Source organism: Schistocerca americana, chromosome 10, assembly GCF_021461395.2.
Source record: "Schistocerca americana isolate TAMUIC-IGC-003095 chromosome 10, iqSchAmer2.1, whole genome shotgun sequence".
NCBI classification, from domain to species: Eukaryota; Metazoa; Arthropoda; class Insecta; order Orthoptera; family Acrididae; genus Schistocerca; species Schistocerca americana.
In genome coordinates, this window is record NC_060128.1 from 98910037 (window position 1) to 98937048 (window position 27012).

The 27012-nt window shown below is 45.0% G+C and overlaps 1 protein-coding gene and 1 pseudogene across 1 annotated transcript in view; one reads left to right on the top strand and one right to left on the bottom strand.

Moving 5' to 3' along the window:
* Window positions 1-27012, bottom strand: part of LOC124552463 (aminomethyltransferase, mitochondrial) — a 174590-nt gene that overhangs the window by 68211 nt on the left and 79367 nt on the right. The window lies entirely within an intron of this gene.
* On the top strand, window positions 3766-3883 carry LOC124552750 (annotated as a pseudogene).

The window sequence follows — 27012 nt, forward strand, 5'->3', positions numbered from 1 at the left end:
TCCATTATAGGATTTCATTTGTAGATGCTACTCTTGTTATCTTATATTGGGGAATCGAGACGAAATCACGATATTAAGTTAAGTACTACAGTAGTGTACACCTAACAGACTTGGCAAATATTCTCTGGTGCAATAAGCACATGACTTCTCACTAGCCTAGTGTTGGATAGATAAGAAAAGGACAATTAATTATCAACGATTACGTAACTACCCTGAGAACTGAGAGCTTATACACGTAGGGCTAAATTAAACAACATATTACACTGTTAATAATATTCCTACATTAGTTACTTCTCTTTTATGCTGAGCCATTGCATTAAAGTGTGTTCCTTTTTTTATATACGTCACGGCTCATATTCATTCTATTACATTACACTGATAGCAAAGAAAAAGAGTTACAAATTTAAAAAATTTATTTTATTACATTACAACATCCTTATATATGATATCGTTGAAGTGCTTCACATGTATCATTGCACACATCAGAAACTGGCATGCAGTAGCTAATAAAATGTGAAGCCGTCATTAACATAAATTTCTCCACTTGCAGCCGCGCCGAGTGGCCGAGCGGTTTGAGGCGCCTTGTCACGGATTGTGCGGCCCCTCCCGCCGGAGGTTCGAGTCCTCCCTCGAGCATGGGTGTGTGTGTGTGTTGTTCTTAGCGTAAGTTAGTTTGAGTAGTGTGTAAGTCTAGGGACCAATGACCTCAGCAGTTTGGTCCCTTAGGAATTCACACACATTTGAACATTTTCCACTTGCAATAAATCAAAGAGTATAAAGACTACCCTTTCTTCAGGTTATATTGGTCGTCTGTAAATAGTGTTCAGCTTTGAAGTTTCACTCTTAGCTGTAATGAGAAGCCAGGGAAAACCGTCAGCCGATATATCTTCAAACTTTTGGACTAATACCAAGGAGAACTGGAGATGATATTCAGTGTTAAGTCAGTACAGCCACAAATTTCACATTTAGGTACAAGTCGAAGCTTAATTGTACCTAAAATGTGGATCGTCCATGATGCATGCCGATAGTCCGCGCAGCTACGATAACGCTGTGTTCTGGATGGCGCAGCGTTTAACGCACCTGCGTTGTAAGTATGTAGTCCCGGGTTCGAATCCCGGTCTGGTACACATTGTCACACGTCGCCGCTGATTCCGCGTAATGTCCCGACACTGCAGATAGCAGTGATCCCCTCCCTTTCTTTTCCTTTCTCCCGCTCTCCAGGTTTAACATATACAGGGTGGTCCATTGATATTGACTGGGCCAAATATCTCACGAAATAGGCGAGAAACGAAAAAACTACAAAGAACGAATCTCGTCTAGCTTGAAGGGGAAACCAGATGGCGGTATGGTTGGCCCGCTAGATGGCGCTGCCATAGGTCAAACGGTTATCAACTGCGCTTTTTTAAAATAGGAACCCACATTTTTATTACATATTCGTGTAGTACGTAAAGAAATATCAATGTTTTAGTTGGACCATTTTTTTTCTTTGTGATAGATGGCGCTGCAATAGTCGCAAACATATGGCTCACAATTTTAGACGAACAGTTGGTAACAGGTAAGTTTTTTAAATTAAAATACAGGACGCAGGTACGTTTGAACATTGTATTTCGGTTGTCCCAATGTGATACATGTACTTTTGGGAACTTATCATATCTGAGGAGGCATGCTGTTACAGCGTGATTACCTGTAAATACCATATTAATGCAATCAATGCTCAAAATGATGTCCGTCAACCTCAATGCATTTGGCAATATGTGTTACGACTTTCCTCTCAACAGCGAGTAGTTGGGCTTCCGTAATGTTCGCACATGCATTGACAATGCGCTGACGCATGTTGTCAGGCGTTTTCGGTGGAGCACGACAGCAAATATACGTCAACTTTCCCCACAGAAAGAAATCCGGGGACGTCAGATCCGGTGAACGTGCGGGCCAATCCATCTGTCATGAAATATGCTATTCAATACCGCTTCAACCGCACGCGAGCTATGTGCCGGACATCCATCATGTTGGAAGTACATTGCCATTCTGTCATGCAGTGAAACATCTTGTAGTAACATCGGTAGAACATTACATACGAAATCAGCATACATTGCACCATTTAGATTGCCATCGATAAAATGGGGGGGGGGGGGGGGGCAATTATCCCTCCTCCCATAATGCCGCATTATACATTAACCCGTCAAGGTCGCTGATGTTCCACTTGTCGCAGCCATGGTGGATTTTCCGTTGCCCAATAGTGCATATTATGCCGGTTTACGTTACCGCTGTTGCTGAATGACGTTTCGTCGCTAAATAGAGCGCATGCAAAAAATCTGCCATCGTCCATAATTTCCCTTGTGCCCAGTGGCAGAACTGTACACGACGTTCAAAGTCATCGCCATGCAATTCCTGGTGTGTAGAAATATGGTAGGGGTGCAATCGTTGTTGATGTAGCATTCGCAACACCGACGTTTTTGAGATTCCCGATTCTCGCGCAATTTGTCTGCTACTGATGTGCGGATTATCCGCGACAGCAGCTAAGACACCTACTTGGGCATCATCATTTGTTGCAGGTCGTGGTTGACGTTTCACATGTGGCTAAACACTTCCTGTTTTCTTAAATAACGTAACTATCCGGCGAACGGTCCGGACACTAGGATGATGTGCTCCAGAATACCGAGCAGCATACTTAGCACATACCCTTCGGGCATTTTGATCACAATAGCTAACATCAACACGATATCGACCTTTTCCGCAATTCGTAAACAGTCCATTTTAACACGGGTAATGTATCACGAAGCAAATACCGTCCGCACTGGCGGAATCTTACGTGATACCACGTACTTATACGTTTGTGACTATTACAGCACCATCTATCACAAAGCGAAAAAAGTGGTCCTAAACCATTCTTATTTCTTTACGTTCTACACGAATACGTAATTAAAAATGGGGGTTCTTATTTAAAAAAAACGTAGTTGATATCCGTTTGACCTATGGCAGCGCCATCGAGCGGGCCAACCATAGCACCATCTGTTTTCCCCCTTCAAGCTAGACGAGTCTCGCTCTTTTTAGTTTTTTCGTTTGACGCTTATTTCGTGAGATATTTGGCCCGGTCACGATCAATGGACCACCCTGTATACATCGGGATGTACCCTATGGATTTTGGGGTGGGAGTTTAAGGGACTGTAGGCCTCAATATTCGACATACATTTCAACTGATTCGTCTAGCATTGTCTAAGAAAGAGTGTTTTTAACAGTCGGACAGAGAGACGGACATCAAAGCGATCCTAGAAGGCAAGCGGATCCCAACCCATTGGCTGCGGCCCACTTGAGGGCAGTGGGCAGCGTGGGACTGGATCGTGAACGCTGGTCGAGAGTCCAAGACAAGGCAAAAAAATATCGGCAACTTCGGGGTCTCATTTGTCATCGTCAACGTCAACGAGTACACAGTGGAATAAGAATTAATACGACCTATTGCTGTCCCAACCACTCACAAGGGAATGATCCATTATGACATGTCGAAAACTACCCAGTTTTTGTTTTTAATACACGGAAAAAATGGGTCAAAAGCAGCTGCTAAGACCGACTACCAGTATTTCAGTAATTCTTAAAAATTTTTTTAGTGTTCAAAATTACCAATGCCGTTTACCATCAGGTGACTGGAAGTGTAGACCTCTACAGACTGTGATACAGGGACAGCGCACGGAATTGGCTGCCTAGTCATGGCATAAACATACAACATACCGCAATCCGATCGTAATTAGTAGAGTTGGTAGTTTCTCGTACGCCAACAGCCTTGCCGCAGTGGTAACACTGGTCCCCGTCAGATCACCGAAGTTAAGCGCTGTCGGGCTGGGCTAGCACTTGGATGGGTGACCATCCGGTCTGCCGAGCGCTGTTGGCAAGCGGGGTGCACTCAGCCCTTGTGAGTCAAACTGAGGAGCTATCTGATTGAGAAGTAGCGGCTCCGGTCTCGGAAACTGACACACGGCCGGGAGAGCGGCGTGCTGAACACATGCCCCCTCCGTAACCGCATCCATTGACGCCATTGGGCTTAGGATGACACGGCTGCCGGTCGGTACCGTTGAGCCTTCAGGGCCTGTTCGGGAGGAGAGTTTCTCGTACAGAAGTGTTCGTAAGAACGACTCGCTTTGATTTCGCTTATTTAATACCCTGACCCAAAAAGATGGAAGAATGGTGTTCCACGGCCCGTCTAGAGCCGAAATTACTAGAGAGAGAGCTTTGCTCAGATCTATTGATGGTCCTTTTAAGCAACTATCCCATTATTTGCCTGGAGTGACCTGGGTGACTGCAGGAAACCGACATTTGGACGGTACACCCGGGAATTGAATCCAGGTCTTTCGAATGTGAGGTAAGGGCGTTAGCCACTACACCACATCACATGGTGATAGTGCTGAATTACTACACACTGAGACGCTTGATGGGAATTCCTAGAAACTATCTCTCTGATCGAGGCTTTCCAACTTTTTTTCTTTATTTCCTTTTTTTAAAAAAATAAGTGCCGTCATGAGAAGACTAAATGAAGCTACTGATCTGAGGCTAAAATGCATTTGTATTAATACGGATATCAATTCTCTCGTAGGCGACAAAGAATGGCCAAAAGCCAATGCGTTCTTTCTAACATTGACCACTCGATTTTGAGTTTTTATCTAGTTGAGACAACCAAACGAATATAATACAAATCTTTTCTTTATAAAAAATATAAATACTGAAACCAGGCCTCAAAGTTTTTCTTACAAAACAGGTGGTCCGCACAGCTAAAAAGGTTGGGATCTGGTCCTGGAAGGGTTTCCTTTTCTAATAATGAGGGACCCTAAAAGTAAACTCGGTTGTGCAATTCTCTGGAGGAGAACCAAATAAACTACACTGAAGCGCCATAGAATCTGAAAACAAGCAGAATATGGCGCAGTGACCGGCAACGCCTGTATAAGACAACAAGTGTATGGTGCAGTTGTTAGGTCGGTTCCTGCTGCACCAATGGCAGGTTATCAAGATTTAAGTGAGTTTGATTGTGGCAACGATGGGACACAGCACCTCCTTGGTAGCGATGAAGTGGGAATTTCCCCATACCACCATTTCACGAGTGTACCGTGAGTATCAGGAATTCAGTAAAACATCAGATCTCCGACATCGCTGCGGCCGGAAAAAGATACTTCTGGAACAGGACTGAAGAGAATCGTTGAACGTGACAAAATTGCAACCGACCCGCAAATTGCTGCAGATTTCAATGCTGAAGCATCAACTTCAGCGTGCAAATCGTTCAATGTACCCTTGATGACTACGCGTCACAAAGCTTTAAGCCTCGCCTCGGCCTGTCAACACAGACATTGGACTGTTGATGACTGGAAACATGTTGCCTGGTGGGATGAGTCTCGTTTCAAATTGTATGGAGGGGATGGATGGGTACGGGTATGGAGACAACCTCATGAATCCAAGGACCCTGCGACTGTTCAAGCTGGTGGAGACTCTGTAATGGTGTGGATCGTATGCATTTGGAGTGACATGGGAACACCTGATACGTGTAGATATGACTCTCACAGGTGACAAGCATTCTGTATGATCGCCTTCATCCGCTCATGTCCATTGTGCATTTTGACGGACTTGGGCAATTCCAGCAGGACAATGCAACACCCTACAAGTCCAGAACTGGTACAGAGTGGTTCCAGGAACATTTTGCTGAGTTTAAGCACTTCCGCTGTCCACCAAACTCCACAGACATGAACATATTTGAGAGTATAAGGGATGCCTTGCAACGTGCTGTTCAGAAGAGATCTCCATCCCCTCGTACTCTTACGGATTTATAGACAGCCCTGCAGGATTCATGGTGTGAGAGTTCCCTCCAGCACTACTTCAGGCATTATATTGTATTGTATGTTAAACGGGGGCCTAGAAATGACGGAGAGGCTCCGTCCCCGCCGCAGCCGCAGTGGTCCACAACCCCACGACGACTGCCGCAGTCCACTTCACCCCTCCGCCGCCCCACACCGAACCCAGGGTTATTGTGCGGTTCGGCTTCCAGCGGACACCCCAGGGAACGTATCACACCAGACGAGTGTAACCCCTATGTTTGCGTGGTAGAATAATGGTGGTGTACGAGTGCGTGGAGAACTTGTTTGCGCAGCAACCGCCGACATAGTGTAGCTGAGGCGGAATAAGGGGAACCAGCCCGCATTCGCCGTGGCAGATGGAAAACCACCTAAAAACCATGCACAGACTGGCCAGCTCACCGAACCTCGACACAAGCCCCCTGGGCGGATTTGTGCCGGGGACCAGGCGCTCCTACCCGCCCGGAAAGCAGTGCGTTAGACCGAACGGCTAACCGGGCGGGCACTTTAGACATTAGTCGAGTCCATGCCACGTCGTGCTGCGGCAGTTCTGCGTGCTCGCGGGGGCCCTACACGATATTAGCCAGATGTACCAGCTTCTCTGGCTCTTCAGTGTGTGCTGTTTTCACAACGCCGCAGAACGAGTAAGTAACGCTTAGCTATGAAAAGAAACATTCCATTTACTTATTATTCTATAAGCTGCAGAGAGGGAAACGCTTCGTGAGAACACAGCTTTTATATGACGCAGCGAGCGTCGCCTGCAGTGGTTTCGGTCACGTCGCCACTGAGTGCAGAACTTTCCGCGCCTCTGAGCTTTCCGGCGCGGCAGCAGCGGACAGCAGAGTCCCCTGCCACCCCCTCCCCTACCCCCCCACCCCAAGCCCGACACAGTGTGACGCAGACCCTTTCCAGCTGGAGGCCTGGCCTGGAGACACGCGCCCGGACTGTAAATTCCAGCGCGGCGCCACGGTGGGGGTGGGGTGGGGGGAGGGTGGAGCCTTAATGGATCGTTAATGGGCTGGGAGGCGGCGGCCAGCCGGCAAACACACAGTGGGAAGCCGAACCTGTGTCTGGGGCCCCACCAGTAGCTGGCTGCTGGCTGCCAGCTGAGAGAGCGCTGTTTGCTGTTTCTGTCGCTGCCCGCAACAGCGAGACAGCGGAACGTCGTCCACTGTAGCTCGCTTCTGCAGAAATGTGCGCGTCAAGGTACACTGAAGAGCCAAAGAAACTGGCACACCTGCCTAATATGGTGTAGGGTCCCCGTGAGAGCGCAAAAGTGCCGCAACAGGACGTGGCATGGACTCAATGTCTGAAGAACTACTGGAGGGAACTGACATTGTGAATCCTGTAGGGCTGTCCATACATCCGTAAGCGTACAAGTGGGTGATCTCTTCTGAACACCTCGTTGCAAGGTATCCCAGATACACTCAATAATGTTCGTGTCTGGGGAGTTAGATGGCCAGAGGAAGTGTTCAGACTCAGAAGAGTGTTCCTCGAGCCTCCCTGTAGCAATTCTGGACGTGTGGTGTGTCGCATTGTCCAGCTGGAATTGCCCAAGTGCGTCGGAAAGGACAATGAACATGAGCATATCTGCAGTTCCTTCTCTAAGTCACCGCACGAACGAAAAAATGGCTGACATCGAAATAAGTGTCCAAGGAATAGAAAAGCAACTGGAATCACTCAACAGAGGAAAGTCCACTGGACCTGACGGGATACCAATTCGATTCTACACACAGTACGCGAAAGAACTTGCCCCCATTCTAACAGCCGTGTACTGCAAGTCTCTAGAGGAACGGAAAGTACCAAATGATTGGGAAAGAGCACAGGTAGTCCCAGTCTTCAAGAAGGGTCGTCGAGCAGACGCGCAAAACTACAGACCTACATCTCTGACGTCGATCAGTTGTAGAATTTTAGGACATGTTTTTTGATCGCGTGTCGTTTCTGGAAACCCAGACTCTACTCTGTAGAAATCAACATGGATTCCGGAAACAGCGATCGTGTGAGACCCAACTCGCTTTATTTGTTCATGAGACCCAGAAAATATAAGATACAGGCTCCCAGGTAGATGCCATTTTCCTTGCCTTCCCGAAGGCGTTCGATACAGTTCCGCACTGTCGCCTGATAAACAAAGTAAGAGCCTACGGAATGTCACACCAGCTGTGTGGCTGGATTGAAGAGTTTTTAGCAAACAGAACACAGCATGTTGTTCTCAATGGAGAGACGTCTACAGACGTTAAAGTAACCTCTGGCGTGCCACAGGGGAGTGTTATGGGACCATTGCTTTTCACAATATATATATATATAAATGACCTAGTAGATAGTGTCAGAAGTTCCATGCGGCTTTTCGCGGATGATGCTGAAGTATACAGAGAAGTTGCAGCATTAGAAAATTGCAACGAAATGCAGGAAGATCTGCAGCGGATAGGCACTTGGTGCAGGGAATGGCAACTGACCCTTAACATATACAAATGTAATGTATTGCGATTACATAGAAATAAGGATCCTTTATTGTACGACTATATGATAGCGGAACAAACACTGGTACCAGTTACTTCTGTAAAATATATGGGAGTATGTTTACGGAACGATTTCAAGTGGAATGATCATATAAACTTAATTGTTGGTAAGGCGGGTGCCAGGTTGAGATTCATTGGGAGAGAAAATGTAGTCCATCAACAAAGGAGGTGGCTTACAAAACACTCGTTCGACCTATACTTGAGTACTGCTCATCAGTGTGGGATCCGTACCAGGTCGGGTTGACAGAGGAGGTAGAGAAGATCCAAAGAAGAGCGGCGCGTTTCGTCACAGGGTTATTTGGTAAGTTAGATAGCGTTACGGAGATGTTTAGCAAACTCAAGTGGCAGACTCTGCAAGAGAGGCGCTCTGCATCGCGGTGTAGCTTGCTGTCCAGGTTTCGAGAGGGTGCGTTTCTGGATGAGGTATCGAATATATTGCTTCCCCCTACTTATTTATACCTCCCGAGGAGATCAAGAATGTAAAATTAGAGAGATTCGAGCGCGCACGGAGGCTTTCCGGCAGTCGTTGTTCCCGCGAACCATACGCGACTAGAACAGAAGAGAGATAATGACAGTGGCACGTAAAGTGCCCTCTGCCACACAGCGTTGGGTGGCTTGCGGACTATAAATGTAGATGTATATGTAGATGTAGATGAGTGAATGCAGGTCATCAGACAGGATGCTTACGTACGTGTCACCTGTCAGAGTCGTTTCTAGACGTATCACTCCAACCGCACACGCGCCAAACCACCACAGAGCCTCCACCAGTTTGAACAATCCCTACGGACATGCAGGGTCAATGGATTCACGACGTTGTCTGCATACCCGTACACTTCCATCCGCCCGATACAATGAGACACGTCCGATCACGCAACATGTTTCCACTCATTAACAGTCTAATGTCGGTGTTGACGGATCCAGGCGAGGGGTAAAACGTTGTGTTGTGCAGTCATCAAGGGTACACGAGTGGGCCTTAGGCTCTGAAAGCCCATATCGATGATGTTTCGTCGAATGATTCGCACGCTGACACTTGTCGATGGCCTAGCATTGAAATCTGCAGCAATTCGCGGAAGGGATGCACTTCTCTGACTTTGAACAATTCTCTTCAGTCGTCGTTGTTCCCGTTCTTGCAGGACCTTTTTCGGCCGCAGCGAAGACGGAGATTTAATGTTTTACGGGATTTCTGATATTCACCGTACATTCGTGAAATGGTCGTACTGGAAAATCTCCAATTCATCGCTACCTCGGAGATGGTGTGTTCCATCGCTCGTGCGCCGAATACAACACCACGTTCAAACTCACGTATTATGTGGTAGATTTAATATGTTATTATGTTGATTCTAACCTAAACAACAAGAGCAAAACACGACAAAATGTAACTTAACAACACATTCTATTTTCCACATAATACGTTTATTGTATGTATTAAAAGAAACAGTCCACTGAAGACGCTTCCCAAATACAAGAAGAAAAACGCGTATGGCAATAAACAAACTCACCAATTGCGACATGGTCGCGTATACAAACAGTGATCCAATACTGTCAAACGATTTTTATTCCACTCTTTGATCACAATATCAATTCTTTAGACGATGACCGGTTTCAGTCCGCAATGACCATCCTCAAATCTTTTTTACACCATGTCCTACAGTGATAAAGCCATAATGGCATCGTCAAAACATATCAATATAATCACCACAGCATCGTCACATAGATCTAAAATAATTGCAATAATGACTGCGTGAACGATGTGGCCTATTCTACACCTAATTTTAGATCTATGTGACGATGCAGTGCTCATAATATTTATGGGCTTTGACGATGCCATTATGGCCTTATCACTTTAGGACATGGTGTAAAATAGACCTGAGGATGGTGATTACGGACTGAAACCGGTCATCGTCTAAAGAATTGATATTGTGGTCAAAGACTGGAATAAAAAACATTTGAATAAACAAACTGCCTTCAATTAGTTGCATAGACGGAACATACCACCACGACAATAATACTTGTTACACAGATCATGAATACGACACTTCATGACGATGTGGATTGCGTGAATTTAACGTAACTTTTCATTACACTATATGTGTCACAGTTACTGCTTCATATATAAAAATTCTTCCATTGAGTAGGAGTTGTCATTCAGAAATTCTTAAAATTAGTTTTTAAATGTTGCTTGCCTATCTGTCAGAATTTTAATACTATTTGGCAAAGATTTCTGTGGCGGCGAAATTCACCCCTTTGTGTGCCAAATTTAACCCAGAATAGTGTACAACATTCTTTCTTCTAGGATTATTTTTGTATTGGGTGGATTATTAATGACAAATTTCGTATGAGGATATACGTATTGCGAAGTTACTGTGAATATCCAGAGTTTCTTAAATAAATGTCTGCAAGGTGATCTTGGTTGGGCCCCAGCTACTATTCTGAGTAGACCCATTTGCGCAATGAATACTTTTGCTCTTAATGATGGATTACCCCAAAATATTATGTTATATGACAGCAGTGGATGAAAAAATGTGTAGTAGGCAAATTTGCTGACCTGTGTATCGCCAAAATTTGCAGTAGCCCTAAGAAGCATAAATATCTCAACCTAACCGTTTCAGGAGATCATCAATGCGTTTCTTCCAATTCAATTTCACATCAATGCACACATTTGTAGCGTCGCATGCTCTGCGAATAAAATGCGGTCCTTCGTTCGCCTTCCCCACAATATTTTCTGTGACGGCTCCAGTTTCACTACTTCGTAATCGTCTTGCCTAGGAATTTAGATTAACAGAAATCTTTTAAATTTTATGTAAGTTACTTTGTAATCGAAATTGAAGGCAATTTTTAAGTACTCTTGTGGAGTACATCACATGTTCTATTTTTCAGGGTCAACTGCAGCATGGAGATGTCTTGAATAAATCTTTTATAATTGGAATCGACCTTGTGAGGGATTTATTCGTCGGTAAATCTATCTAAGAAGGCTACTCGGATTGTTCCTAAATCGTTTTTACAGATCAGGAATAGCACAGGGCCTTTAACTCTTCCTTGGAGAATCGCAGATATTCTCCTGTTTCAGTCTATCTGTAGCCTGTAGCGAATTGTAATTTATTATCCTCTCTATTATGAGTTTCAGGGGAATGTATGTCACTCATGAGGAGAATTTATGTATTGTACGTATGATTTGTGGGTAATGTTGTGATTCTACATTTATTTTGTTACGGAAGTAGGTTACAGGTTAAAATGCAAAACCCTTTTTTTAGGCTTGATGTAGCGCGACTGCATTAGAGATTTCCTTTCAGAAACATCACAGTTCGTAGCGACTGACGGAAAGTGATCGAATAAAACAGAAGTAATATCTGGCGTTCCCCAGGGAAGTATTATAGGCTTTCTGGTTTTCCTGATCTACACAGACGATTTAGTAGACAATGTGAGTAGTACTCTTATATTGTTTGCAGACGATGCTGTCATTTACCGTCTTATAAAGTGATCAGATGATCGAAACCAAATGAAAAATATTTAGACAAAGGTATCTGTATGGTGGGGGAAAATTGCCTCTGAATCAGGAAACATGTGAAATCATCAATATGAGTTCAAAAAGAGATCCGTCAAATTTCGATTACGCGATAACTCACACAAATTTAAAGGCTGTCAATTCGACTGAATACCTAGGTATTACAATTACGAACAAGTTAAGCTGTAACGATAGCATAGGTATATGATGTGCGAATTGGGGTGGCACTCAATAATACAAAGACGTTTTACGTTGTGGCAGAATCTTCTCATGAAACTTCCATCACCAACTTCCTCCTCAAAATGTGAAAACATGTTGTTGGTAACAGCCTACGTGGGGTGAAATGATCATTATAATAAAAGAAGAGAAATGACGTCTCACACAGAAGGCTTTATACGTTTGTTTCTACCACGCGCTGTTCCACAATGGAACGTTAGAGAAATAGCTTGTAAATGGTTCGATACACTGTCTGCCAGGCACTTAACTGTGAATGGCAGAGTAATCACGTAGATATAGATGGAGATGTGGTGTCAGTTGCCTAATTACTACACATATTTACATCACCAGTTGAAGCAAGTTATTGTCATCTTCAGATATGATAAATATCCACAAACAGTTACACCATGATGTATAAACTCTACTTATATATATTGAATATCATGAAAATATTACAAAACATGCGGAACTATACATTAGGCAAGGAATTTAATAATTTTTTCAAAATGATTTATGTTCACTGACGTAAATGAAGATATTCCATTCCCTAGTTCGCCCTTCCAGGCACCGAAATTGTTTTAACATTGAAGAGTAACCCTTGTCCTTTCTCAGGGTTCGCACTATCTCGATATAGAAATTCATTGAAATCAATTCAGCGGTTTGATTGTGAAAACATAACGAAGTTACTTTTGCATTTATAATATTATCGTGGAAGTATGGATTGCATACGACGATGATTGTATAAGCATTATATTTATTAAGTGGCATCGTATTACGTAGAACATATCAAACAATAAAGACATTTTCACAAATTCGGTAAAATTCAAAATGCAAATAATATTTACTCGAGAATGTACTGTGGTTGAAAGTATGATCTATGTTTGTGCCAGTGGGACACCATGACGCACGATCTAACAGCATCTTTGGTTTTGCTCAACGACTTTGTTTGAGTTATCCATCTGGTTTTTTTCCTGAGTTTTTTGTTCCTTGACATTTACATCTGTTATAGTAATAAAGTGTACAATACTTACGCCGCATTAATTGAACTGTGGATCATAGTGCCTTTTAAAAGAGTAAATACGTATTTTTCCGTAAATCGCGTTAGATTATTCAAATCAATAAACATCCTGCGTTAAACAGTTTCCAAAATAGTCTATTTGTTCCTCAGCTATCTCCACATCCAAATGTCATCGAAATTAGTTCACAGGTACAGCAGTGAAGACGTATCAGAGTTACTTCCGCAATCGTATTATTACGTATGGAAGTATGAATTATCGTCTCTGTATGAATTTTCATTTGTTACAAAACGGGACAGCAACACTCTTAAGAAGCAATGTTAGTTGACGGTTTGGTGTAGGCTGTTAGTTGCTGGATGATGTAGAGACACAATTTGCCTTTGGGGCTTATTATTACGTTGGCAGTTAGTATTTTTGTGTGATAAAAAGAGACCTGTGTAGTGTGTAAACTTCAAATATTGATAACTCTGGAAAATTCTTCTTTTCTTGGCTTATCGCATTCGCCTGTCATTCTGTTTGTTATCTGTTCTCGTCGTAGACAGTATCCGTATCGACGAACATCATTATGTAAATTATGTTGGATAACGGGGAATAGTTTGAAGCAGACTATTGCATCATGCTTCCACATTTTCTAACACCAATGTTACATTTTGAAATTGTCGGTTAGTTTTGTTTCATGATCACAATTAGCCGACTTGGACCTGAGCTGTTTAGCTGCCATTACGGCTATCTCAGCGATACTAATTGCAGTAATTACACAGAAACTGTTTGTTTCTATAATCACTAAGTCTGACGCACAAGTGCTAAAAAGATTGTCGCAGTTGAGATATTTAAAATTCACGGTCGCGGAACAACTAACCATGTCAATCACTTTTGAAACACAAGATTTCGTTCTTCATCTGTGTGGTCATATTGTCCGTAGGTGCTTTACAATTCCTGAGGGTATTTTCGTTTTGTCGTTGCAACTACGAAGAAATGCGTGCTTCTTTTTTTTTTTTCACCGGACGAGTTTCGCTTTATTGAAGCAATGCATCTTCAGTGGTCTGTAATTAAAGATATTTATAATTTGATTTGTTTTTAAGATCGAAAAACAATTCGTTAACAATCTGTTGCTTTTTACTTACGGCGATTTCCACTTGGTTTCTCCCCTACATCGGGAAATGTCGTCTGCTATCATATTTTTGGAATTTTTCTTCGTTAGACACTCATACTTTTAGTCTAATTTTGCGGCGGAACTATGCATTTCTCACGTTCAACACAGCAAGTTTTCTCGCACACCACTGTTTCCTGTTCACTTTTATACTTCTAACAAGGGAATGGTCAGACTTGTCATGTCGAAACATGTGTTGCTTTTTTTACCACTGTGAGTTAACATTGCAAGAAGTCTGTACGCAGAATTTTAGCTGCTGACATGACCTGGAAGTCTGTCAACAATTTTATGAAGTAAGACATTATTGTCGCATGCAATAACTGCCTCTTGTACAACCCTGACCTCTCTCGCTACGTTATACCAACGCCATCTAGGGACAAGGTGGCGTTAGCTACGCGACGCTCTCTTGCCACAGCAGTGAGTGAGCTGATTCCCCCAGTGAAAGCGATCGTATGATAATTAAACATTCGTTGATAAATATGGCTGATATGTTATCTACTGTGTAAGTATGTACTGTGGTTTGTGTTATGACGTGCTGGCAACATAACATTGCCACTAGTTTGTCTACTACTATAATCTCCGTTTTTAATTTTAGTTAATTGTGTGTGTGTAATTCTATTTAAATATGTTTCTGTGTGTTTATATACAATATAAGAGTAGTAAAGGAGTATCGATTTTCGTTTTTGAGGGAGTGAAAAGCCATGATGAGTGGACGTAAGCGTATAGTAGTGTGATGGAGTGTGAGGAGAAAGTGAGGAGCAAGAAAATGAAGGGAGAAACCGTACGGAAATCACCGTAAGTAAAAAGCAACATAATGTTAATGAACTCCTTATCGATCTTAAACACAAATAAAATTATAAATATCAGTAATTACAAACCACTGGTGATACTTTAGCTCAATAAAGGGAAACGCATCCGGTGGAAAAAGAAACAAGATTTTCTTGTAGCTGCAAACACATCATGACAATATTTCGTGATTTTCTTTTAATACTTCATCTGAGCCGTCCATTTTGTGACCTTCAGTCCAGAGACTGGCTTGATGCAGCTCTCCAAGCACTATAACCTGTGCCAGCCTCTTCACATCCGAATAGCCACTGCAACCTATATCCTTCTGAATGTGCTTACTTTATTCTTCTCTTGGTCTCCCTCTACGACTTTTACCCTGTGTGCTTCCCTACAATACTAAATTCCTGATCCATTTATGCCTCAGATTGTGTTCTACCAATCGATCTCTTCTTCTAATCAAGTTGTGCCACAGATTCCTCTTCTCTCCAATTCCATTCGGGACCTTCTCATTAGTTCGTGATCTACCAATTCAGTCTTCAGCATCCGTCTGTAGCAGCACATTTCGAAAGCTTCTAATCTCTTCGTGTCTAAACTATTTATCGTCCATGTCTACATTGCATACAAATACATTCAGAAAAGACTTTCTGACACTTAAATCTAACTCGATGTTAACAAATTTCTCTCCTTCAGAAACGTTTTTTTTTTTGTTTTGTTTTTTGCCATATCCAGTATACACTTTATATCTTCACTACTTCGACCATCGTCAGTTATTTCGCTTCCAAAATAGCAAAACTCATCTACTACTTTAAGTGTCTCATTCCCTCAGCGTCACCTGATTTAATTCGACTACATTCCATTATCATCATTTTGCTTTTGTTGATGTTCTTCTTATATCCTCCTCTCCACACACTGTCCATTCTGTTCAGCTGCTCTTAAAAGTCCTTTGCTATCTCTGACAGAATGACAATGACTTCGGCAAACCTGTAAGTTTTTATTTCTTCTCTATGCATTTTAATTCCTACACGAAATATTTTTCTTTTCCTTTATTGCTTGCTCAGTATACAAATAGAATAACATCGGGGAGAGGCTACAACCCTGTCTCACTCCCTTTTCAACCACTTCTTCCCTTTCATGTCCCTCGACTCTTGCAACTGCCATCTGGTTTCTGTACTGTAAACAGGCTTTCGCTTCCTGTATTTTACCCTGCCACCTTCAGAATTTGAAAGAGGGTATTCCAGTCGACACTGTCAAAAGCTTTCTCTAAGTCTACAAATGCTATAAACGTAGGTTTGCCCTTCCTTCAACTGGCTTTTAAGGTAAGTCGTAGGGTCGGTGTTGCCTTGAGTGTTCTTACATTTCTACGGAATGCAAACTGACCTTCCCAAGGTCGGATGCTACCAATTTTTCCATTCTTCTGTAAGGAATTCGCGTTAGTACACTACTGGCCATTAAAATTGCTGCACGACGAAGATGACGTGCTACAGACGCGAAATTTAACCGACACGAAGAAGATGCTGTGATATGCAAATGGTTAGCTTTTCAGATCATTCACACAAGGTTGGCGCCGCTGGCGACACCTACAACGTGCTGACATGAGGAAAGTTTCCAACAGATTTCTCATACACAAACACCAGCTGACCGGCGTTGCCTGGTGAAACATTGTTGTGACGCCTCGTGTAAGGAGGAGAAATGCGTACCATCACGTTTCCGAGTTTGATAAAGGTCAGATTATAGCCTATGGTGATTGCGGTTTATCGTATAGCGACATTGCTGCTCGCGTTGGTCGAGATCCAATGACTGTTAGCAGAATATGGAATCGATGGGTTCAGGAGGGTAATACGGAACGCCGTGCTGGATCCAAACGGACTCGTATCAATAGCAGTCGAGATGACAGGCATCTTATCCGCATGGCTGTAACGGATCGTGCAGCCACGTCTCGATACCTGAGTCAAGAGATGGGGACGTTTGCAAGACAACAACCATCTGCACGAACAGTTCGACGACGTTTGCAGCAGCATGGACTATCAGCTCGGAGACCATGGTTGCGGTTACCCTTGACACTGCATCACAGACAGGAGCGCCTGCGATAGTGTACTCGACGACGAACCTGGGTGCACGAATGGCAAAACGTCATTTTGTCGGATGAATCCAGGTTCTGTTTACAGCATCATGATGGTCGCATCCGTGTTTGGCTACATCGCGGTGAACGCACATTGGAAGCGTGTATTCGTCATCGCTATACTGGCGTATCACCTGGCGTGATGGTATGGGGTCCCATTGGTTACACGTCTCGGTCATCTCTTGTTCGCATTGGCGGCACTTTGAACAGTGGACATGTGTTACGACCCGTGGCTCTACCCCTCATTCGATCCTTGCGATAGCCTACATTTCAGCAGGATGATGCACGACCGCATGTTGCAGGTCCTGTAAGGGCCTTTCTGGATACAGAAAATGTTCGGCCGCTCCCCTGGCCAGCATATTCTCCCGATCTCTCACCAATTGAAAACGTCTGGTCAATGGTGGCCGAGCAACTGGCTGGTCACAATACGCCAGTCACTACTCTTGATGAACTGTGGTATCGTGTTGAAGCTGCATGGGCAGCTGTACCTGTACACGCCGTCCAAGCTCTGACTCAATGGCCAGGCGTATCAAGGCCGTTATTACGGCCAGAGGTGGGCTGTTCTGGGTACAGATTTCTCAGGATCTATGCACCCAAATTGCATGAAAATATAATCACATGTCAGTTCCAGTATAATATATTTGTCCAATGAATACCCGTTTATCATCTTCGTGTGTAGCAATTTTAATTGGCCAGTAGTGTAGCTCAGGAACAGTAGAGTGCCTATAACACTTTGGGGAACGCCTGCTGAGAGGCGTCGCAGCATAACAGCGTAATGGCGGTGACATTCCATTCGCGCGGCCATCGCGCCGTCATGGAGTAAGATATTAATGCTCCGTCAGCGCCTCTCGCTCCGAGACGCCCCACCGCCGCTCTTTTATATTTTTTCGGGAACTATTTTTCTCGTTCCGCGCTCTGTCAACCCGGCCTCGGTTCGCCCCCCGTGATCCCCCCGCCGGCTGGGGCTGCTCCAGCGCTCTCGCCGCTAAAGACGTTTTGCGGGTAACGAGGACGCAAAGTGTCGTCGGGCCAGAGGTGGGTCCCCCGAATAATTCATGAGGCGCGCGCTCTGCTGCGGTTCTCGTCTGGTCGCACGGGCCAAAACCCACCGCATTGCGGGAGCAGCCGCGGCCCAGGTCCCGGCTGCGTGGGCGGCGGGAAAACTTTTTTCATCACTTGCCGAACCTGAGAGGAATGGCCGAGAGGTGTGCCTGTCACCTCCCCCCCACCACCTGGGGCGCCATATTAAAAAGAAACTGCGCAGGCGCGGGAGCACAGCTCGTCTCGACACACACACACACACACACACACACACACACACTTGTACCTCGGCCCTTTCAGACCGTCTTCGTCACTCGACTCTCACACCACGGATCAGCGGTCGTCAAACTGAGCCCCGTGGGACGCATGCGCCCCCAGTCGCGTATTACTGCCGCCCGCGGTAACATACATTGTAATGTCATGCGAATACGAATTTAATATTTCTAACCCCCAAGAAAGCACGTGTTTACAGAAGTGAAAATTACCGAATTATCAGTTTAATACACCACTAGCCATTAAAATTGCTACACCAAGAAGAAATGCAGATGATAAGCGGGTATTCATTGGACAAATATATTATACTAGATCTGACATGTGATTACATTTTCACGGAATTTGGGTGCATAGATCCTGAGAAATCAGTACCCAGAACAACCACCTCTAGCCGTAATAACGCCCTTGATACGCCTGGGCATTGAGTCGAACAGAGCTTGGATGGCGTGTACAGGTACTGCTGCCAATGCAGCTTCAACACGATACCACAGTTCATCAAGAATAGTGACTGGCGTACTGTGACGACCTAGTTGCTCGGCGACCATTAAATGAAGGGTAGAGCCACGGGTCGTAACACAACCGTAATGTAGCGTCCACTGTTCAAAGTGCCGTCAATGCCAACAAGAGATGACCGAGACGTGTAACCAATGGCACTCCATAACATCACGCCAGGTGATACGCCAGTATAGCGATGACGAATACACGCTTCCAATGTGCGTTCACCGCGATGTCACCAAACACGGTTGCGACCATCATGATGCTGTAAACACAACCTGCATTCAGCCGAAAAAATAACGTTTTGCCATTCGTGCACCCAGGTTCGTCGTTGAGTTCATCCTCGGAGGCGCTCCTGTCTGTGATGCACCGTCTAGGGTAACCGCAGCCACGGTCTCCGAGCTGATAGTCCGTGCTGCTGCAAACGTCGTCGAACTGTTCTTGCAGATGGTTGTCTTGCAAACGTTCCCATCTGTTGACTCAGGGATCGAGACGTGGCTGCCTGATCCGTTACAGCCATGCGGATAAGATGTCTGTCATCTCGACTGCTAGTGATACGAGGCCGTTGGGATCCAGCACGGCGTTCCGTATTACCCTCCTGAAGCCACAGATTCCATATTCTGCTTACAGTCATTGGATCTCGACCAACGCGAGCAGCAATGTCGCGGTACGATAAACCGCAATCGCGCTAGGCTACAATCCGACTTTTATCAAAGTCGGAAACGTGATGGTACGAATTTCTCCTCCTTACACGAGGCATCACAACAACGTTCCACCAGACATCGTCGGTCAACTGCTGTTTGCGTACGAGAAATCGGTTAGAAACTTTCTTCATGTCAGCACGTTGTAGCTGTCGCTACCGGCGCCAACCTTGTGTGAATGCTCTGCAAAGCTAATCATTTGCATATCACAGCATACTCTTCCGGTCGGTTAAATTTCTCGTCTGTAGCACGTCATCTTCGTGGTGTAGCAATTTTAATGGTCATTAGTGTATATTAACGACATAGGAGACAATCTGAGTAGCCGTCTTAGATTGTTTGCAGATGATGCTGTCATCTACCGTCTTGTAAAGTCATCAGATGACCAAAACGAATTAAAAAATGCTTTAGACTAGATATCTCCATGGCCCGAAAAGTGGTAATTGACCCTGAATGAAGAAAAGTGTGAAGTTATTCACACGAGTACTGAAGGGAATCCGCTAAATGTCATAAAGGCAAGGCCTCTGGTCGAGACTGTATACCACTCAGCATCCTTTCAGAAAATGCTGATAGAATAGCTCCATAATTAGGAATTATATAGAACTGCTCGCTCATAGAAACATCCGTACCTAAAGACTGGAAAATTGCTCAGATCACCAACACGCAAATACGGAAATAGGAGTAATCCGCTGAATTACAGGCCCATATGACTAACGTCGATTTACAGTAGGGTTTTGGGACATACGGGCATAAGTGTTGCGAACATTGTGAATTACCTCGAAGAGAACGATTTATTGACATATAGTCAACACGGATTCAGAAAATACCGTTCTTGTGAAACACAACTACGAGGCGTATTTTTTAAGTCAGTTGCGTTTTGAAATTTAAAAAAGACGTACTAAGATAGCTCAATAATTCTATTTTTACATGAAAGCCCGTACCTTAATCTACGCACTGACGCCATTACAGTTTGATTCTTCGTTGTTTACGTTGTGTACTGAGTGTTTAAGATGCCTCCGGTAATCGTGAGTCCCGCCGACTGTGAAGTACGGGCTGTTATAAGATTTCTTAGTGCTAAAGGCCTAAAAGCGATCGATATTCATCGTGAGATCTGTGCAGTTTACGAAGAAAACATTATGAGTGACGGAATGGTAGGAAAGTGGGTGAGAGCATTTAAAGATGGCCGCACAAATGTGCACGATGAACAACGGAGTGGGCGTCCTTCGGTCGTTAATGAAAGTTTGGTGCAGGAAGTGGACAATAAGGTGAGAGAAAACAGACGCTTTACGATTTCCTCCATGCGGGATGACTTTCCTTATGTTTCTCGTAGTGTTTTGTATGGCATTGTGACCGAGCACTCGAATTACCGAAAATTGGGCGCACGTTGGGTTGACGGATGTGCACAAAACCAAACGTTTAGACAGTGGTACATTGACTTTCCTCGAGCGGTACCACAACGACGGTGATGATTTCTTAAGCCAAATTGTTACGGGTGATGAAACGTGGGTGGGCTACGTCACATCAGAATCAAAACAACAGTCCATGAAAGTTGAGCAAGGGCATCGTTTTGCTGCAAGACAATGCCCGTCCGCATGTGGCGAATCAGACCAAACATCTCATCACATCTTTTCGATGGGACACTCAAGGTCATCCTCCGTACAGCCCCGATCTTGCGCCCAGTGACTGCCATCTGTTCCTGCACTTGAAGAAACACCTGGGCGGTCAGCGTCTTCAAGACGATGGCGAAGTCAAAACAGTGGTAATGCAGTGGTTAACAAGTCAGGCGGCAGACTTCTATGAGGAGGGTATTCAAAAACTGGTACAACGTTATGACAAGTGCCTCAATATTGACGGCAATTATGTAGAAAAACAGATTAAGGCACACGCTTTCATGTAAAAATAAAATTACAGAGATATCTCAGCACGCCTTTTTTTAAATTTCTGTACGGTACTTACTTAAAAAACACGCCTCGTAGTTCTTTATAGTCATGAAGTAATGTGTGGTATCGACAGCGGATGTCAATTTAATTCCATATTTTTAGATTTCCAGAAGGCTTTCGACGCCGCTCCTCACAAGCGTCTTCTATCCGAACTGCGTGCCTATGGAGTATCACTTCAGTTGTGCGAATGGATTCGCGATTTCCTGACAGAAAGGGCGCAGTTCTTAGTAATAGACGGAAAGTCATGGAGTAAAACAGAAGTAATATCCGGCGTTTCCCAAGGAAGTGTTATAGGCCCTCTATTGATCCTGATCTGTATTAACGTCAAAGGAGATAATCTGAGTAGCCCTCTTAGATTGCTTGCAGATGATGCTGTCATTCACTGTCTTGTAAAATCATCAGATGAACGAATTGCAATACGATTTAGATATATGTGTGGTCTGAAAAGTGGCAATTAACCCTGAATAAAGAAAAATGTGAAGTTATTCATATGAGTAGTAAAAAAATCAACTAAATTTCGATTACGCGATAAGTCAAACAAATCTGAAGGCCGTAAATTCAACTAAATACTTAGGGATTACAATTACAAATACCCTAAACTAGAACGAACACATAGGTATTGTTGCGGGTAGAGCAAACCAAAAACTGCGATTCATTAGCAGACGGTGCAACAGGTCTACTAAAGAGACTGCTTACACCGCGCTTGTCCGCTCTATTCTGGAGTATTGCTGTGCAGCGTTAGATCCGCATCAGGAGGGACTGACGGCTCACGTCGAAAAAGTTCAAAGAAGGGCAGCTCAATTTGTATTATCGGGAAATATGGGAGATAGTGCCACAGGCGTGATACGTGAATAGTAGTGGCAATCATTAAAACAAGGCGTTTCTCTCTGCGACGGGATGAAATTTCAGCCACCAGTTTTCTCCTCCGATTGCGAAAACATTCTGTTGGCATTGACCTAGATAGGGAGAAAAGATGATCACGATAAAATAAGAGAAATAGTGGCTCGCACAGAAAAATTTAAGTGCCCATTTTTCTCGCATACCATTTTTTGTGGACTGGCAAGACAGCCACTCCACAAGGACGGGAGGCCGAAGGGCACGCGTTTAAGCTCACGGAGAATGGCGTGAGGTCTGGAACAGGATAAGGTCTTTATAGTAGCAAAAATAGTACGTAGTTTCTGGAATACTTAACTTTAATCCATAATTGGTGAACATCGGTCTGACGGTACATCCATCACAAGATAAATAGCAATTGATAATGGCGCCTTGCTATGTCGTAGCAAATGAAGTAGCTGAAGGCTATGCTAACTATCGTCTCAGCAAATGAGAGCGTAATTTGTCAGTGAACCATCGCTAGCAAAGTCGGCTGTACAACTGGGGCGAGTGCCAGGACGTCTCTCTAGACCTGCCGTGTGGCGGCGCTCGGTCTGCAATCACTGACAGTGGCGACACGCGGGTCCGACGTATACTAACGAACCGCGGCCGATTTAAAGGCTACCACCTAGCAAGTGTGGTGTCTGGCGGTGACACCACACCATTCGGGAGTGGGACGGTAGAGAGACAACTTGGAGGTGGTTCACTGAACCCTCTGCCAGGCACTTGATTGTGAATAGCAGAGTAATCATGCAGATACAGATGTAGATCGATGGTGTTGTCGGAAGGAGGCAGCGTAATCTGTGGACCTGAGCTTGTCTGTCTTCTACAGCCGGCCGGTGTGGCCGAGCGGTTCTAGGCGCTACAGTCTGGAACCGCGCGATCGGTACGGTCGCAGGTTCGAATCCTACCTCGGGCTTGGATGTGTGTGTGTTGTCCTTAGGTTAGTTAGGTTTAAGTAGTTCTAAGTTGTAGGGGACTGATGACCTCAGCAGTTAAGTCCCATAGAGCCATTTGTCTTCCACATCTACAGGGTAGGGCAGAAGTCACCACCGAAAAGAGTTCAATTGACATACACAAAGAAGTAAGAAAAGTCATGCGATACCTCCTAATATCGTGTCGAACCTCTTTTTACCCAGAGTAGTGCAGCAACACGACGTGGTATGAACTCCACAAGTCGTTGGAAATCCCCTGCAGATATGCTGAGTCACGCTCCCGCTATAGCCGTCTATACTTGACACAGTGTTGCCGGTGCAGGATTTTGTGCACGAACTGAACCTCTACATTATGTCTCACAAATGTGCGATGGGATTCATGTCGAGCCATCTGGGTGGCCAAATCATTCGCTCGAATTGTCCAGAATGTTCTTCAAAACAATCGTGAAAAACTGTGGCCCAGTGACATAGCACCTTGTTAGCCATAAAAATGTCGTAGTTGTTTGGGAACATAAAACCCATGTATGGCTGCAAAAGGTCTACAAGTAGCCGAACGTACCCATTTCCAGACAACAGGCGGTTCAGTTGGACCAGAGGGCCCAGGTTATTCTTGTAAACACAGGCAGAACCATTTTGGAGCCACCGCCAGATTGCACAGTGCCCTTGGGTCCATGGCATCGACCCCACCAACACCTCATACCAACAGAAATCGGGACTCATCTGACCAGGCCACAGATTTCGACTCGTCTAGAGCCAAATAATATGGTCAAGAGCCCAGAAGAGGCGCTGCAAGCGATGTCGTGCTCTTAGCAAAGGCACTCACGTCGGTCGTCTGCTGCCATAGCCCATTAGCGCCAAATTTAGCCGCATAGTCCTAACGATACGTTCGTCGTACGCCTCACATTGATTTATGCAGTTATTTCACAAAGTGTTACTTGTCTGTAAGCATCGACAACACTCCACAAACGGCGCTGCTCTCGGCTGTTAAGTGAAGTCCGTCGACCTCTGCCTTGTCCGTGGTGAGAGGTAACACCAGAAATTTGGTATTCTCGGCACACTCTTGACACCTTGGATTACTAAATATTAAATTCCCTAACGACTTCCAAAATGGAAAGAATATCCAATGCGTCTAGCTCCAACTGTGGCAACGGCCTTGCCGCAGTGCATACACCGGTTCCCGTGAGATCATCGAAGATAAGCGCTGTCGGGCGTGGTCGGCACTTGCATGGGTGACCATTCACGCAGCCATGCGCTGTAGTCATTTTTCGGGGTGCACTCAGCCTCGTGATGCCAATTGAGGAGCTACTCGACCGAATAGTAGCTGCTTCGGTCAAGAATACCATCATAACGACCGGGAGAGCGGTGTGCTCACCCCAGGCCCCTCCTATCCGCATCCTCCACTGAGGATGACACGGCGGTCGGATGGTCCCGGTAGGTCACTCGTGGCCTGAAGACGGAGTGCTCGTTTTTCCCTGGGTGAGCATAGAGGTGTTTGATTGTGATCCGTCGATCACTTCCCGTGAGACTGTCCGCACGTCCCAATGTTGCGGGAGTCGCAGCTGTGTGGTCGCGACCGGCACGCGGGAGAGCAATGAGAACAGACGCCTCGCCCAACGACTCACCGTGCTTTTGTTCACAGGCAGGTCTTCGTAGAGATTCTGCAGGGCCCTATGAATATTTCTGATGCTACATTTTTGCGCCAAATGAAACTCAAGAACAGCTCTCTGCTAAGAACGCTACTCCGTTATGGGCACCATTTGAAAGCTACACTACCAGCCATTAAAATTGCTACACCACGAAGAAGACGTGCTACAGACGCGAAATTTAACCTACAGGAAGAAGATGCTCTCATATGGAAATGATTAGCTTTTCGGAGCATTCACACATGGTTGGCGCCTGTGGCGACACCTACAACGTGCTGACATGAGGAAAGTTTCCAACAGATTTCTCATACACAAACAGCAGCTGACCGGCGTTGTCTGGTCAAACGTTGTTGTGATGCCTCATGTAAGGAGGAGAAGTGCGTACCATCACGTTTCCGACTTTGATAAAGGTCGGATTGTAGCCTATCGCGATTGCGGTTTATCGTATCGCGACATTGCTGCCCGCCTCGGTCGAGATCCAATGACTGTTAGCAGAATATGGAATCGGTGGGTTCAGGAGGGTAATACGGAACGCCGTGCTGGATGCCAACGGCCTCGTATCACTAGCAGTCGAGATGACAGGCATCTTATCCGCATGGCTGTAACCGATCGTGCAGCCACGGCTCAATCCCTGAGACAACGGATACGGACGTTTGCAAGACGTCAACCATCTGCACGAACAGTTCGACGACGTTTGCAGCAGCATGGACTATCAGCTCGGAGACCATGGCTGCGGTTACCCTTGACACTGCATCACAGACGGGAGCGCCTGCGATGGTGTACTCGACGACTAACCTGGGTCACGAATGGCAAAATTTCATTTTTTCGTATGAATCCAGGTTCTGTTTACAGCATCATGATGTTCGCATCCGTGTTTGGCGACATCGCGGTGAACACACATTGGAAGCGTGTGGTATGGGGTGCCATTGGTTGCACGTCTCGGTCACATCTTGTTCGCACTGACGGCATTTTGAACAGTGGACGTTACATTTCAGATGTGTTACGGCCCGTGGCTCTACCCTTTATTCGATCCCAGCGAAACCCTACATTTCAGCACGATAATGCACGACCGCATATTGCAGTTCCTGTACGGGCTTTTCTGGATACAGAAAATGTTCGACTGATGCCCTGGCCAGCACATTCTTCAGATCTCTCACCAACTGAAATCGTCTGGTCAATGGTGGCCGAGCAACTGGCTCGTCACAATACGGCTGTCACTACTCTTGATGAACTGTGGTATCGTGTTGAAGCTGTATGGGCAGCTGTACCTGTACACGCCATCCAAGCTCTGACTCAATGCCCAGGCGTATCAAGGCCGTTATTACGGCCAGAGGGGGTTGTTCTCGGTACTGATTTCTCAGGACCTATGCACCCAAATTGTGTGAAAATGTAATCACATGTCAGTTCTAGTATAATATATTTGTCCAATGAATACCCGTTTATCATCCGCATGTCTTCTTGGTGTGGCAATTTTAATTGCCACTAGTGTACCACGTCCACAGCTCGTGGTCCAGTGGCTAGCATTGCTCGCTATGGATCACTGGGTTCCGGGTTCGATCGCCAGCCGGGTTGGGGACTTTCTCTACTCCGGGACTGGGTGATTGTGATGTCCTCATCATTTCATCATCATCATCATCATCATCATTTGTGATAGTGGCTCGATGGGATTGTGTAAAAATTGGGACTTGGTACGGGCCCTGATTACCGCGTACTTGATCGCCCCATAAACCAAACATCCAACTACCATTCCGCGTTCAACTTCTGTTAATTTTCGTCGTGTTGCTTTAATCACGTCGGTAACCTTTTCACATGAATCACCTGAATCCAAATGACAGTTCTTCCAATGTACTGCCCTTTTATACCTTCTGTACGCGATACTACGCGATCAGTATACGTATATATCGCTGTCCCCAGTGTAAGTACGAGGGTCACTCCAAAAGAAATGTACTCTATTTCTGGAAAATTATAGTGTTCATTCTGTATG